This window comes from Ambystoma mexicanum, chromosome 12 (assembly GCF_040938575.1).
Source record: "Ambystoma mexicanum isolate Mex_15411 chromosome 12, UKY_AmexF1_1, whole genome shotgun sequence".
NCBI classification, from domain to species: domain Eukaryota; kingdom Metazoa; phylum Chordata; class Amphibia; order Caudata; family Ambystomatidae; genus Ambystoma; species Ambystoma mexicanum.
The window spans coordinates 367,510,388-367,527,395 of record NC_090936.1 but is presented as its reverse complement, the minus strand read 5'-3'; the positions used below and the strand labels follow the sequence as shown (position 1 = coordinate 367,527,395).

General features: G+C 40.1%; 1 protein-coding gene across 4 annotated transcripts in view; it reads right to left on the bottom strand.

Moving 5' to 3' along the window:
* The window catches only part of BCAT1 (branched chain amino acid transaminase 1), an 891,267-nt gene that overhangs the window by 374,696 nt on the left and 499,563 nt on the right, over window positions 1-17,008 (bottom strand). The gene's annotated exons all lie outside the window — the stretch shown is intronic.

Sequence of the window (17,008 nt, the reverse complement as noted above, 5' to 3'; positions counted from 1 at the left end):
CGCAGATGTGGTTTTAATCTCGAAAATTCCCATTGGTTCAAAAAAATTACTTTTACTGGTATCCAATTTGTTTAATGAAAAGAAGCTTGTAGCACACTCAGACAAGTCTGTAGTAATTGCAAGCAACCAGGCGCAGTCTTAAATGAAGATTACTCTTCAACAGTAAATCGATTCCTGAGATTATCTGGGAATAAGCTTTAATAGATTTGGGAGCTCTGCCCCAGGGGAAGAGAAGAGTAATCTGGTGATTAGTAGGCGTTCACACGCTTTTTGATAACCAATTTGGTAAAAGGGCGCCATTCATTGTTCTATATGTTTCAAGAACTGAAGTGCTTTCCGCTGGTCTGAACAGAAGTGAAATATCACGCTAGGCTCAGTTAAATCTATTATAAACAACTAAGAATACATTAATTAAAAGGATCTTTGGGCTCTCAATGAGTACCCCAACAAATGCATTGTTTTGTGAAATTGTGCTTGTGGATATAGATTTAGAAGCAGCCATTAGGCCAATATTATATTAACCTATGTTACATAAAGAACAGGAACTTCATCTGTATATAGAAGCCATTTGGGTTGTTATTTGCCATCCTGGAGGCCAAGCATTAAACTTTATATGGGGAACTTTATTTTGTCCATTTTACAAGTGAACCTTTAAGACCACTGGTAAATTGCTGACTGATGTTAATGCAGCCCTAGGGTTATGGCAAAAGGAGAACCAGATTGTTAACTCGATGCACCAGAAAATGTTTATGGCCTATTTGATGCATAAAGAATCTCCTTTTGCTGAATCATACCTCCAATTTGTGCACACTCCAGAGAAAATAGCTCTTTATATTAAGTTTTGTTGAACGTTTTCCCACTCGCTGAATGTACTTGCAGGCGGTCAACTAACAACAAACACATTTGCCCATTTTGTCTCAGGCATATTGTATTCTCTTCTTCTGTGGTCTACATACACGGATATTCGAAGGAAATGGCTTATCTTCATCTTAAAAAGTTTGAACGTCAGATCTTTAAAATATACCTTTGCATTGTGTCAACAAACATCTTTATCCATCCATGTGGTTCTGGTTGTTTCTGCTCTTCTGGTTAAGGCTTCACAGACGCATCTAAAAAAAGTCCAGATTGAATTGCAAGAATATCTGTCCTTTGGATTGCTAAAATCAAATTATTGAATGTATGAAGTCATGATTGTCTTTATTGGCTTGGTATTTATTTATGTTGCTGATTAGTATTTGTATTTTATTTTAAGCACTAGTTGCTTTTAACGTCTACATTTTGTTATAGTTATATCTGTCAGAGGAACATTTTGCTAAAATGATTTGATGTATATGTAATTCTGACTATTTTTGATTTTTTAAAGTATTTACTGATGACTATGCTTTTATGCGATTGTTATTGCAAAATAATTTAGAAACAAAAGAATATTTCCGAGAAGGACTCCACCAGCCCTTTAGAGGACAACCCAGTTGCAACGGGAAACCGTCACCCCAGATTAATAGGGGGTTAAACTAATAAAAGGTAGGAAAAAGCACCTCCACCATAACCTAACCCGCTTCTTAAAGAACTCACAATAGACCTAGACTGATGGGGAGGGATTTTGATCAGTAGGCTGTTAAAAATATTAAGCAGCTTCGGGACTAGGTTAATTGTCAGGGCTTGGATCCCAGCGCAATTACCGCCGGGATACCAACGAACTCATGATGCGGCCCTTGCATCCTCATAACTTTTACCTTTTGGCTTTTTGGTTACTTTGACTATGTGCCTAAGACAAGCTGGAGGAAGCTGAGCAATTATTACAATTTATGTGATATTTTTCTCCTGCACTTTTTCATTTACTGCGAATGACTACTAAAGGTGGCTAGTACCTTAAAATGACTCTGACATGAGATTTGTTCTTTGGCCATATTCCTGCTTTCTCAGGTCAGGGAATGTCATATATGGTAACCGCTTTCCCAGGTAAAACTGCTGCTTTTACGGGCAATGGGGCTTTGTGTGTTTGAGCCAGAGGAGGGGGCTCAGACTTTCTGGTCCCAGTCTACATCCTCTGGTGCCCGAAAGTCTGTTGCTGCGTGGATGTGATGACCAGTGGTTGTCCAGGATTAGACCACCCTGGGTTGCTTGAATGCTGCAGACCCTTACCATTTGTGGGCTTGAGCATGCTCCAAGCCTGAATCTTGGATAAAAGGAGAGCTCCTGCAGCTATTCAACAGATTATCGTTGGAACCAAGACTTCTACAAAGAATAGCAGCCTGCTGACGACCATAGGATGACTCCTGCAGCTGACCAGCATCGACTCCAGTGATTGGCCAGGTGAAGACCCTTGTTGGTGCTTCGAACCTTGGACTGGTGGGAACAACCAGTCTCAACTCATCCTCACAGATCTGTGCTTTGAGAGCCTTCCGAGGTGTCACTGGACCACCTGGTGGACTGACAGCTCTCGCCTGGGCTACCCCGCTGCAGCAGTCGTCAAGTTCTTGGAACTTAGCAGATCTCCAGCTTATGCAACAAATCACCTGTCCTCGCTATTTCAGCCATCACACTACAAGAGAAGCTGTGCTTGTGCTGCTTCTGTGTCCGCCACTATTCGATCGCCTGTCGCTGTCTGACCATGGTGATCTGCATTGGAACAAACCTTCATCAATCCAGTGAGGTGTCAGACAAGATTAGATCACACATGAAGTCTGGGGTCAACAAGATGTATGATCTAGGGGTGATACAACCTTTTGACAGTCCATTGCTCAGTCTAGTTGTATTGGTATCAAAGGCTGGCACCACAGATTTGAGGTTCTGTGTGGATTATAGAGCTCATAATGCTTCCACCAAGACAGATGCTCACTGCCTTCCACAAACTGAGGGGTTGGTGGTCAAGCTAAGTGCTGCAAAGTATCTCAGTACCTTGGGCATAAAGTCCTGGTCCCTAACTCCCTATGGGGCCTGGCCTCGGATCATCGAACGTCGGATTAGGATACTTTCCTAGGCCTCTCCTAGTGAATAGTATGAGTGGGGACTTACCTGATTTTGGGAAAATACTGAGCTAACTTTTTAAAACTTTACTAAGCACAACCTTCAGTCCACTGCATCATTTTTACTTGGACTTACCTGAAGAACTTGGAACTGCTACTTGTGACTTTTGGGCACAAGGCCCCACACCAACTTAGCTTTGGACTTATTATAAGTGAGGGAAGCTGTTCTTGTGTTGGTGCTACCTATCTTTCTCCTTGCCTCTGACTACTCACCTGCATTGCGCTGGTAAATTATTCATATGCAATTCTATTTCTAAGGAGTGTGTATATATAGATATATGTTACATACGGTTTTAATTGACAATACTTCCTGTGATTTTAATGTGCTTAGTGTGTACCTAAAGGCCTCATACATAACTGTATTTTTATATACTTACTATCTAACTTGCACTATTAAGTGTTGCACTGTGTGGACACAGCTTAGCCCTAGACCACTTGCAAACTTTTTCTGAGGCAAAGCATTGACTGCTCCCATACCTACCTTGTTTGGGTTTTGGCTAACCTCTCAGTGTCTTCCATGTTTGCCATTAATAGGGTGGCCTCTCAAAAACTCCTACCAGTGGCTGATTTTGGAAATCCACCTTAACAATGGGTAACCTGAGACACATGTGCTGGGCAGGTCCCAAAGGCCAGTGTTTCTGGAGAGAAATCCTAGCCAGAATCACTCAGTCACAATGTTGGAAAAATCTGCAGGGTCCCATTATGGAAATCTGGAGGTGCAAACTGTGGAACACCTGGGAGATCGAGAGACTGACAGCTATCCTGAATGGGACAAGACCCAATTTTCTTTGCGACTGGCCCCGTTTGTAGAATTCTTCCCATCCACATTTACTTACACATTTAGACACGCTTTGTTTAAATCTTTGTGATCATCTTCAATCTAACTTTGGAACTTGCTATCATACTTATCTTTTTACCTGCCACTGATTAGACTGTCATAACGTTGGTACCCCCTTAACACAATCCCACTTTTGTTAACCTATGTTAACTTTCTTACTATTAAAAACTTAAATAAAGCTGTGGAAAAGAAATTATGATTAACGTGACAAATCAAAAAAATCTGCTGATAACGATCTTTCTGCAAATATTTTAACACTAACCCTTCCTACACACCTCAACAGAAAGACTATGGATGACACTTTGGAAGTAAAACCGGTTGAACAAACATTCATTAAAGGGGATAAAACTCCCTTTTCATTTTCCATGATTTCACCAGAGCAAGTTGCTTTGGTAGTCTAAAAAATAAACTTTACCTCGTGTCCTTGTGACCCATGTCCTTTATTCGTAGTAAACAATTGAATGAACACATTAGCAAGCTTTATTTGTTAATCAATCATTTTCATATATAATTTAATATGAGCATAAACATGTTTAGGTCATCACATTTTTGAAGAAGCCATCTGTTGATACATTGCAATGTTCTAATTACAGACTTATAGCTAATGTTATATTCTTATTGTAAATAACGGACAAAATCACTGCCAGTATTCTGCAAAAATATTTGGAAAAACAAAACATGATGGGCGCCTTGCAATCTGGTTTCAGACCAAATCGCACCATAGAGCTAGCCATACTAGACATCAAGGACCGTTTGCTGTACATTTTAGATGAAGGGCATGATGGATGCTTTTGGATCTTTCTGCAGCGTTCGACACCTTTGATCACCACGAACTCCTCCTCAGATTGGTGGATGTAGCGGGTATGTCACACAAGGCTGTGGGCTGGATCAGTGCCTTTCTGAGTGACTGTATCAATGAAGTATGTTAAGAATCTTACAAATTGATGACAACTTTTCAAAGTGGACTTGATGGTCACTTGTGTGCTGTTTTCCACACTCCAAAAATGTGCATATTCTATTATCTCCACCTCAACACACATACAAATTGAGCTGTGAACCCACCACATTTGGGACAATTGCATTAGAATAGGAAACAAGCACAGTTTACTTTTATTTACCTTTTTTAATAAGCACACAAAGGAACAGTACTTTTCCGAAGGCAGCTGAACGATTGAATGAAGATGGGAAACCAAGAATGGTACACAAGGAAGGAGATACCCTTGGCCTTTTTGCAGAGAAGCCATTACTTTCCAGAATCCTTAAGAATAGAACGCTTAAGACCAAGAAGCCAGACTGAAGAATCCTGTATTGTGTATCGGAGAAACCTGTGGCCCGCCTGCACGACTGACCAGTTTGGGGAGGAACAGCAGCCGCCGTCGTTGTACCATCCTTGGCTCCAAGATTAAAAGCAGCACCAAAGAGATCAACACAGCCAGTGAGGTTGGGGAGACCGATTCAAGACCGGTCTGTGTTGAAGTCAAGGTTGCAAGCAGCAACATTGTATAAAGTGCGCAAGAACGAAAATTGAAACACGTGTGAGGAAAGCCTAATTACTGATGAATGTTTGGATATTAAAGAAGAAAGATACAATATCAGTGACAGAGTGGTCCGGCACCACAAGGGTGCCCAATCAAAGGTCTCTCTAAAGTATCTCGCCATAAAGGGGCAGAAACGAAAGTAGAAGATTGTAAAGAACTTTGTGTGAAGTGAATCGAAGTGGTCCTGCAACGGTTCAAGCAAAACCCATTACACATTCGAAAGTCTTCGATTTTTGATATCAAGAGGAAAACGTAGAAAGTAAGTATTGTACTAAAGGAATCTGAGCCACAACGAGGGAGATCCATGGTCTGAGCCCGAACGAGGGAGACCAATTGTGAACATTGTGGTAAAAAGGGTCCGAGCCCGAAAGAGGGAGACCAATTGTGAACATTGCGGTAAAAAGGGGTCCGACCCTGAAGGAGGGAGACTCATGATGAACACTGGAAGCAAGAACTTGTGCATGTACAAATCCTGATAAGAAAGGAACTGTGGTGCTTGGTTGTTACGACAGGCAATGTGCAGTAAGAGACTGTTATTGGAAAAGAGGCTTTGGCAGAAGGCCCTGATACCTATGCTTTGAACTGCATCCTCATGGCAGAGAAGCCACAGTGTTTGCAAAGCTCAAACGTGCCGCCTTGCCCCGTGCTGAAAACATGGGGAACGGAAGCCAACTGCTCAACTATCCTGACATATTATTTATTGAACACTTTTCTTTTATGCATACATTACTGTCCCACACCATTTTGGATTTAGAAGTAATGATTGGCAATAGGTTTATTAGTATGGGCCATTTTGTTTTGACAGAGACTCGACTAGGACTGTGTTATTATTATTTGATGGTCGTAGCTTGCTCCCATCCTTAAATATAGGTTTAGATGGGTGTTTAACCAACCCATTGAAGTTCAATAAACACCCTTGAACTGTGATCACTTGTGTCTGTCGTCACTGTTTGATACCGTGTGCCTCATTATGAGTTTGCCGGTAAGAAAAGCAAATTACCGGCATGCCGGTGCAATCGTGTCCGTGTAGCACTGCTGCCGGAATCTATGGTAGATTCCGAGTCAGCATGCAAGTGCATTCTGGCATGCCGAAAACGGTTGCACCGGCATGCTGGTAAGGCCCCCGAACCACCAGATACTGGCATCATCGATGCCGCAGACACCGGCATCCTCGATGCCGGCAATACCGGTACTTGAAACAACGTCATCGTGCCGGAACGGTAAATGCACCGGCGGCCATCTTTAAAAATGCAATCCATTGCAATCCTCAGTCTACAGCACCTGGAGCATAGAACTGAGCAGTGTGGAACCAAGCAGAGAAACATGGCATTGAGGCAAGGCATAGTGCGTCGGCAAAAGCGAAGGTTCAGCGACGTGGAGCTGAATATGCTCGCAGATACCCTGGTGGAACATGCAGATGTCGTGTTCTGCGCAGACCTGCGCCGGGGAGCAGAAATGCACAAGAAAGCGGTGTGGGAGGAGGTGGCGCAAAAGGTCTCTGAAGTGGGGACAAGACCCCACACTGTACGTGACTGCAGAAAGCGGGATGATCTGCGACTGTGGGTCCGCAACATCCTCTTACGTAAGTGTGAGTCTCAAGAGCGGAGGGTGTGCAAATTCAAAGTACAAAGTACAAACGAAGCCCAGAAATACATACCAACGCTCCCCCTTTTAAGGGCAAGATGTCCGATTTATCATTGACAAACCGCACGACTTCTTACTGTCTTCCGCATAACCTATACATACGTTGCAAGCATGCCTATTTAGTGCAAAACTCGATTTTGTATTAGAAAATGTCGGAGTTGTGTACTGTGAACGGCCTACAGTAATGCTACTTGCAATGTAATCGTATAACAAAAGTAAGCTCTCCCGATTGCTGTGGTGACATCTCCCTCTGAGGGTCTCCCGATTATTCGGCATCGTGCTTTTAAATTGCAAGTAGACATTTTTTTCCCCATCTACTACTATGCCCTATCGCTTACAAACCTCTCTCCTATAGATAGTACACCTTGTAAAAAAACAAGGCATTTTCATAACCTTGAAAATGTTAGCAATTTTGAAGGACTTACAAGTAACATATTGCAAATACCATGCAAAGGCTGCACAGAGTGTAGTGAAATGCACACATGCACTGGGTTGAAATATGAAAGGAGAATGCTCTGTCGAAAGATGCACAATTAATGTGTGCAGTATCAGCACTGCTGTAAACACACAAAGTAATTAATTTTGTTTTTTTGAATCACAGTGAAGACTACTCTCCTGAGAATCAACAGCATCTACACTGCAGACGACATATCCGAAGAAACCTGGACATTTTGCAAAAAAAAGTAAGTACAGTACTACCTTTATATTGTAACTACTCCTCAAAGAGGCTGCAGGGGTTATTTGTTTAATTTGGGCACCATAGCAAACATTGATTTCTGAACCATTCTACCTACAAATATCCATTTATTGAACAAAGAATAACAGGCAGAATGGCTCACAAATCCCTGTGTGTTTGGAACTCAAATAACATACGTAATCCTTAGAAGATTAGATTTAGAAAAGAAGTTGCTGTTGCAAGTTTATGGCATTTTCTTTATTAATAATGCTTCTCGTCACCACTAGCCCACTTTGTACTCTCATCTGAAGCATATTGTAGTAGTATACAAACAGTAAAATACCCTTACCAAATCATTGCAAGAGTCCAATGTACATTCACACACCATGACAAAGAGCTTCCCCATCAGACTCATCCACGCATGCACACAGCACACATACATTGTACAACAGACCAAAGTATGCCTTCTTTTTTTCAACAGGCACCAAAGAATGCCTACCAAAAAGCAACTCTGTAGAAAGGAACGCAGAAGTAGAGCAAATACAAATACAAGTGCCCAATCTAAGCATCCATCTGTTGTACAGTTTGTAGAGAATTTTGGAACAAGCCAGCTAATGCAGTCGGTTAGCAAAATAAAGGAAGCTTCAACTACCAAAACTTTACCTCCTCCATCAAAATGTGTCACAAAACACAAAAATGTTGGCAAAAAATCGGCTACCAGTACAGCTAACAATGGTCCTACTAATCCTGATAGTGTAACAAGAACCCATAGTAAAAATAGTATCTTATCAAAAATGTTTCGTCACAGAGTCCTTCAGAATCTACTAAGAAGAGGACCGAAATCATCCTCACCCCTTAAAACCTACCGTAGAAAGTTAATCCTACAAGCTCTCGTGGACAGTGTAATCCTTCTCAAAAGGAAGTTGTTTATATTAGTGTTAAATAAGATGAAAGCACTAACAAAACTAAGTACCAAACTACAAAAGAAACTCAGCAATAAACGGAATGTGAACAAAAATAATTTCTTAAATGTTTGTGGTGGTGAATGGAGTCACAAAACAACCACAGAACCATATTTTAATGAAGAAGCATACAAACAAAATCAAACAAACACAATTGCCATCCATAGCAGTGGACGAGGGTATGAGAAAATCAATACTACCATCATGGAACAAGAAACACTGCTTACAAAAGTATCCTCTGAAAACTCAGAATTACCTCTCGATTCAGCAGAACCACACCGTCCAGTATACAAATGGCCGTGCACATCAATGTGTGCCATTCCAAACAAAGCTTTCAAATCTTTTCGTCAGTTCCTCAATCAGTATGTAAAAGGTAAAGACAAAAGTAAGTGCTGCAAAATATGGATATTTGTCCAATGAGCAAATACACAGGACTACAAGGACATTCATTAGCCTTCATTTCTGGGCCTATTTGCAAAAGCACCTTCCATGATATCAAAAGGATATCAATACATCATTCAAATGTAAGAAATCTACTGTATAAAATATACTATGCAAAAAGTCTAGCTTCAGAATTAGGCAATTTAAATAACACTCTTCTGCATGGTACACCCAAATACTTACAAGAAGAAATTGACCATATTCAGAGAAAGTATTTTGGAAGTGAAAGCCACTTACAAAATGCAATAGTTTTAGAACATAGTAGCAACAATTCTGCACATAGCAACCTTCTATTACACACATACAGAAAAGAAATAGTAAAATTTAAAAGGTAATCGGCTGAAGTACCAAACCATGTGTGTGTGTGTTTTGCCGCAAAACGTTTTACAAAAGGAACAAAAAAATGTAGACATAGCATACAAAATAGAAGACAATGAAGATTCTAAATGGTTTGAATTAGCTCTCTACCTTTTAGCAGAAAACAAATATGAACTGACTGAACGCCTAATATGTTGCAGTTACTGTACTACAAAATTAGACAACAAACACACTCCTTCACGTGCTATTACAAATAATTTGGAATTGTTCCCACTACTAAAAATCCTACAACAACTCAATTTGTATGAGAGCATAATAATTAAAACGGTGCACCCATTTCAAGCAATTATACGCCTTCATCCAAAAACAGCAAAATTACCTTCCTCTGAATTGGTGAAAGGCATTCGTGGCAAAGTAGTTTATTTGCCATTAGATCTAACGGAAAATGTACACACTCTAGGAGTGCAACGTTCAATAGAGCATTGTTTAATAATCTTGGTAAATGGTGTACCAACAAAGGACAAAAATATTAGGCAACAACTGGTGGACTTACATAAAGTTAGACAAGCATTGCAATATCTAAAAGACAATAACGAGTACTACAAGGAAATAAATATTGATGAAAGCTTAAGGGAAACAACTGAAATAATTCAAGAGCCATCAGAAACTGGACAATTCGAACTTCTGGATCCTGCTACAGTATCCACTCTTTTGGACCATTACACATTTCATCCATTGCATTCCAATGAAAGCATAGATGATGCACTAGAAACTTACCAAATGCGACAAACCAAAGGGTCACCAATGAGTATATGGGAAAAAAGTATAGAAGCACGTGCTTTTCCACTGCTATTTCCTACTGGTAAAGGTGGAAGATACGATGATAGACCCACTCAGATTGGGGCATCAGAATACCGCTCATTACAAATGTATTCGCAAGATCCCAGATTTAGAGAAAATGTGGAATATATATTCCACCTACTCTATGAAAGTGAATTAACAACACTATGTTACGGAGTTGCACACATTTTGAAATCTGGAACCTACTTTCAAAATATGTCTGCTACGCAGTTAATACAAAAAGTACAGGAAAAAGATGAGGTTTTACAATCAAGTATAACAAATTTGTTTACAAACATGCGTGGTACAAAGGAATACTGGTTCCGATGGCACGGAGACGTGAGTTGTGTGATCAGAAACCTTGGACCACCGACTTGGTTTGTCACGCTAAGTTGTGCAGAATATGCATGGGAAGATTTACATGAGTTCCTACGCATAGCAAACAGCAACAAAAAAAACATAGATATATTAACACCTGGAGAACTTTGCTCTCTACATCCAGTTAATGTGTCAAGATATTTCCATCATCGTTTCATTGCCATGCTACACTTTATTTGCAATAAAACTGTTCCTCCCCTTGGATAAGTGCAACACTTCTTTTGGAGAAAAGTATATCAAGCGAGAGGAGCACCACATATTCACATGCTGTTATGGATCAAAGGTGCACCAAAATTTGGTCACGACAGTGATAGCACTGATTTGCAGTTTATCCAAAAATATGTCACTTGTGAAATCCCTTCACAACAGACACATAGTGAGCTGCATGGGCAGATTTTACAATTTCAAAGACACAAATGTGGCAAATATTGTCGCCGCAAATACAAAAACAAAGGTAAATACTACACCAAATGCTGCTTTGGTTTCCCTAGACCAGTTACAGAAACAGGTGAAGTAAACAACTTCATGTCTTCAGTTCGACATAGTGTTAAAGGTAAATCATCTAAGAACACGTATTACATAAAAAGAAGGGAAGAATCAAAATATATCAATGATTACAATGCAATCATTGCCCTCTTATGGAATGCAAACATAGATGTGCAGTACATTGCAGACAATTCAACTGCTGTTGCACGATATGTTACAGCCTACTTAACAAAAGCAGAAAAAACAGAGCTTCAAGACCTCTGGGATGACCTAGCATCAGATAAAACATTATCAAAGAAATTGTACAGCCTAGGCAAAAATGCTCTCTCACAGAGAATGTGACGCCTATGAAGCAGCAGATCGTTTACCCGGTACTGCTTTGTATGGAAAATCAGACAACATAGTATGGCTAAGTCTTGGTCCTGCAAAATCTAGAAAAAGAGTGCTAACATCATATGTGGACATAGAAACAATGGCCAGAAATGATCCCAACGGCCAAGACATTCGAAAAAACAATTTACTGGACACATACTATCCGAACAGGAGTAGCACTTTGGAAAGCATGTGTCTAAACCACATAGCTCAAAACTTTGCATACAAAAATAATGTAAAACCCGATGAAAGCAAACGTAGATATAGAGTGACCGTTTGTGAAGGGAGCTTAGTGAAACTTACCAAACAAAGCTTAATTAATCATGTAAAATTGTCATTAAAAACTCCTCAACAGAAACAACTATATTACATGTCTCTGTTACAACTTTTCAAACCATGGAGAAAAGAGGAAGACATACTAGAAAACTATGACTGCTATGAAGATGCTTTCAAAGCAAATGAAAGCGCTACCACTGATGTGAACTTTACGAAGTACAAAACAATGTTACACAATGAGCAGCAACAGGAAGAACTACTTCAGGCCCAACTAGATAAGGACTCTTCCGACAGTAGTCAACCTTCTGTAACAGGAAGTCAAGAACCAATAGGACAACCACTAATAGCAAATGAGGCTGAAGTATCTATGGCAGAAGTAGAAAACACCATGTATCAGTATCAAGAAGATACAGAAGACTTAAATGTACAACAAACAAAACTTAACAAAGATCAGCGCACCATTTTTGAAGAAATAACAAAACAAATTCTACATGGTGTTCAACACGAAAATAAAAAATGTACCTGCCAAAATTACAAACCTATACTGCTGTACGTGAGTGGTGAAGCTGGATCAGGGAAAGCATTCTTAATCAAAATCATCAGCAAGTTCCTTCAAAAATTGACAAACAACAAACGGTCAGTTGTTGTAACGGCCCCCACAGGTTTAGCTGCCTACAACATAGGCAAAGTCCCTTTACACCGATTACTACTGCTTCCAGTTGAGCATCAAAATAAATTAGACTATTACAAACTTTCTGCAGAAGCTGCAATGGAATTACACAGAGTATTAAAACAAATGAAAATGCTACTAATAGATGAAGTGAGTATGGTCTCCAACCTAATTTTGGCTTTGATTCACCTCAGATTGCAAGGAGTACTTAAAAGTAACAACGAAGAACTCTTTGCAGGGAAGCACATTATCATTTTCGGAGATCTTGTACAATTGACACCAGTGAAAGGTGAACCTATTTTTAAAAGCTTAGGCCACAAACTCTGCCGGAAAACTGTTGGGAGCATAGGTAATGTCAAACTTTGGCAACATTTCCAATACAGAGTATTAACTGAGAACATGCAGCAATCTGCAGATCTCACTTATGCCAACATCTTAAAAAGTATTAGAGTTGGTGTACTATCGCAAGAAGCACAAGTTGTATTGAAAAACCGGCACATTCATGCACTTTATGGCGATAATGCATGTGCAACTGATGTTATGGAACAAATAGCGCACAAAAATGTCAATTGTATGGCCTTGATGCCAACTCTTGCAAGCTGTTTCAAATTCAATGAAACAATGTTAAATAAAGAAATGCAACCAGTAATGAAAATTAGCGCCATGGTATGACAGTACCCATGTGTGAGCAAGCCACAACAAGACTAAATCGTTTAGAAAAATCAATCTCCAACACAGCTGGGTTGGAAAAAATATTAAAATTATCCTTAAATTGTAGAGTAATGCTTAAACATAACCTTGACGTCGAGCAAGGGCTAGTTAATGGAGCACTAGGTACAGTTGTTGGCTTTCAATCATACCCACGTGACAGCAACATTCAGTTTGTCAATATTCGCTTTGATAAAGTTTCAGAAGTGAAAAGGATAGGGCGCTCAATTGCTCGATCCCTTCTCTTCAAAGACATGTATGTACGTAGAGAGCAATTTTCTCTAACTCTTGCATATGCAGTTACCATTCATAAATCCCAAGGTCTTACCCTAGACAAAGCATCGATAGATATAGGAAACACAGTCTTTAAGGAAGGCATGAGCTACGTAGCATTATCACGCTTACATACACTTGACGGTCCATTGCTAATGAACTTTGATGCAAGTAAAGTCAAAGCTGATATTCCTTGCATTCTAGAATACAATAGACTGCGTTCACTGTACACCCCTCATCTGAAACAATATCCTGTTCCAGATAAAGTAAAACTTGGTAAAAGAAAACTACATGCAACAGAATCCAACAGCAAATTCATCAAAGAAATGAAAAGTAGCTAAAGTTTCAGCAATTACCACAAACAAAGAAGAACCTATCAGGGAATGTAAACCAGGGACGTTGTCAAAGAAGGAACAGAAATTCCGAAAAATGCACTCAGATACAGAACTAGCTGGTCCATTCGAATTTGCAAATGAAAGTGGGGTAAGTTGCTATGCAAATGTAGCAATGAATATTCTATTTCAATTGCCACCAATTGTTAAAATATTTACTTGCACAGTACAGACCAATTGTGTTTGCAAATGTTAGTGCTTCATAGAAATGCAACAAGCAATCCTGACAACACATACAGTGTTCAGGGAATACGGCAAAAATTGGACGACTGTGCTGGAATTGTGAGATTCACTGTGAACTCACAAGGAGATCCACAAGAATTTCTAATGTACTTACTATTAGTATTGGAAAACAAAACCATACCTGTAAATTAAATCTTCCAGATTTCATACATGTGGAAACATACATGCACTCTCTGTAGCAATGTGATACAGGAAGAAATCCCAAATGAGCGATTTGTGTAGGTTTCCATACCAAATTGTGAAAGCATTCCATTTCAGCAACTTGCACAGAATGCAAACCATGGCAGATTATGTACTATTTGCAATTCAGACAATCGCTCCACCTTACTGATACAATCACATAGTGCCTACGTAATACTTATGCTTCTACGTTATAATGCAGATGGTACCAAAAACAACATCAAACTGACTGGATTCACACACGGTCAAGTGTCACTTGGAAAGAAAACCTTTACTACAATAGGTATAATCTACCATGCAGGAGCTACAACCAATGCAGGTCACTACACTGCATACATTAAAAAGAAATGTGGATGGTTCGAATGTAATGATAGCACCATTACTCTAAAGTAGAGATTGTCAGATAATCTTACAAATGCGTATTTAATCTTCTTAAAGCCAAAATTATATAAATAATGTGTACTTCAAGATTGCCAAAAAATTATGTGAAAGACTACAAACAGTTAGAATACGCCAACAGGTATCTAACTGCCAAAGAGGATATAACAAAGACACAAATAAATGAATATCACAGATCTGTAGGAACAAATGCACAGTTAGAATACGCCTACAGGTATCTGACTGTTGTTAAAAATCGGCAGGAAGGCAACAAACATAACATTAATCAGAAAGATGAAGGAAACACTCAAAGGAAACAAAGAAGTAGTTAGTACCATAGCAAATTAAGGGTTTTTTTTTATCCGACAAGGATTTGTTTCCCCAGACCCAAGGATTAGAAAAGCAAACACAGAAACTGAGCACAATGCACAGTACACTGGTTTGTAAATTAAATATGAGGGTAAAAAAAGGTAAACTGTCTATTATGCAATGTAGTAAGTTTTCATAAAGTGCAAAGACTAACATACATTTTTCTTTTGTCACAGAAATTAAAAAAGGGATACTTTCGCCAAGTACGAAAGGCATTTAAAAAATATATGTGGATTCTGAACTAAGTAAGGAGTAAGTATATTGGCAGTCATTTTCTACACATGCGAATCTACACGTTTAATCTATGGTAGTAATATGCTGCAGTGGCTGTAGCCTGGCCCTTACATCTTCGGTGTGTAACCTACGACCTACGCCTTACGACCAAGGTATAAAGAGTACAGTTCCTAGCCACAACCATTGCTGCATATCGAAACCATGGTCCTTGTAAATTAGCTACTTATAAATTTACTTTTTGGACCATCGTCTGCAGCCATGCAGCCATGCACACAAATAGCGCATTACACCACACCCATATTCACTTATAACTCCACTGCTTATGACTTCAGTCTTGGGTGCATGGGCTTTGGGCATGCACTCAAGACTCTGGGTCCTGGCCAGAAACACCACAGCATATCGTAACCATTGTGCCTTGTCATTTCACTATGTACAGAGTTGTTTTTGGGAGCATGGCCTTTGGCCATGCTCCCAAAATACTACACCCTCCCCGCAACCATCTTAATGATGTTGCATAGTACAAGTGTACCAATAGCTGTGATATGGTGCAGTAGTTTGTGGCCACAAGCTACAGACGTGAGTTTAAGGCCAAAGAATTATCAATGTATGGGTGTGCACTATATGAAATGCACAGTTGCTTACAACTGCAGTGCTTATTACTTTGTTCAAATACTCTGCATCCTGGCCACTACTACCACACCATATGACATCCATTGCGGCATATAGCTACACAACATACAAATGTGCTTTTGGGGGCATGGCCTTCGGCCATGCACCCATGATTGCAGCCCCTCCCCTCAGAGTGGCCCATATACTTTTTTTGCAAAGTTTGGTGACTATTCGTCCCGAGGGAGCGGCGTTATAGGCCGCTCAAAAAGTGCTCTTCCTATGGAAACAGCAACTTAACCATAAATACACGGCCACTAACGTGGCCGTGTAATATGGGATACATTACTCACCGTAATCGTATTTCTGATGCTTGTATCTGCTTAGATTCACATGCTGTGCATTGGCCGACATCTAGTGGAAGCTGCAGAGTATTACAGTTTGTTTTTCGAAACTCGAAAATGGGCGTCGACACAGGGCGTGCCAGTAATACTATCCCTAGTGTGACGTCCACTGTACCCATGATCCCTCACGCGTGTAGGACCCTCAGATTGTATTTTTTCTGACATGAGGTAGCATGAGGAGTAACGTGAGTACAGATTACCAAGCAGTTAGATAGATAGATAAGACTACAAGCATCCATACGCCTTCTCTCAGAGGAGAGGAAGGGCAGGCGCATGTAAATGTAAGCAGATACAAGCATCAGAAATACGATTTCGGTGAGTAATGTATCCCTTCTGAGGCTTGTGGAATCTGCTTAGATCACATGCTGTGCATAGATTAGCGAGCAGTGTTAGAAGAAGGAGGAGGGAGAAGGGTCATGAGCAAACAGGTGTCTTAGAACCGCTTGTCCCACTTGTGTATCTGTCTTGGAATGAGTGCCAATGCAGTAGTGCTGAATAAAAGTGTGAATAGAGCTCCAAGTAGCTGCTTTGCAAATGGTGTCAAGGAGTACATTTGCAATAAAAGCCAGAGTGGCCCCAGTGCCTCTTGTAGAGTGGGCTCTTGGCATAAAAGGCAGAGTTCTTTCAGAAAGGGAGTAACATAGCTGGATACAATTGACTATCCACTCCGGATGGCACCTTTAGAGACGCGATCTCCCTCTATGCCTGTATCTACGGAGACAAACAGTTGGTCTGTTTTTCTTAGCGGCCTGGTGT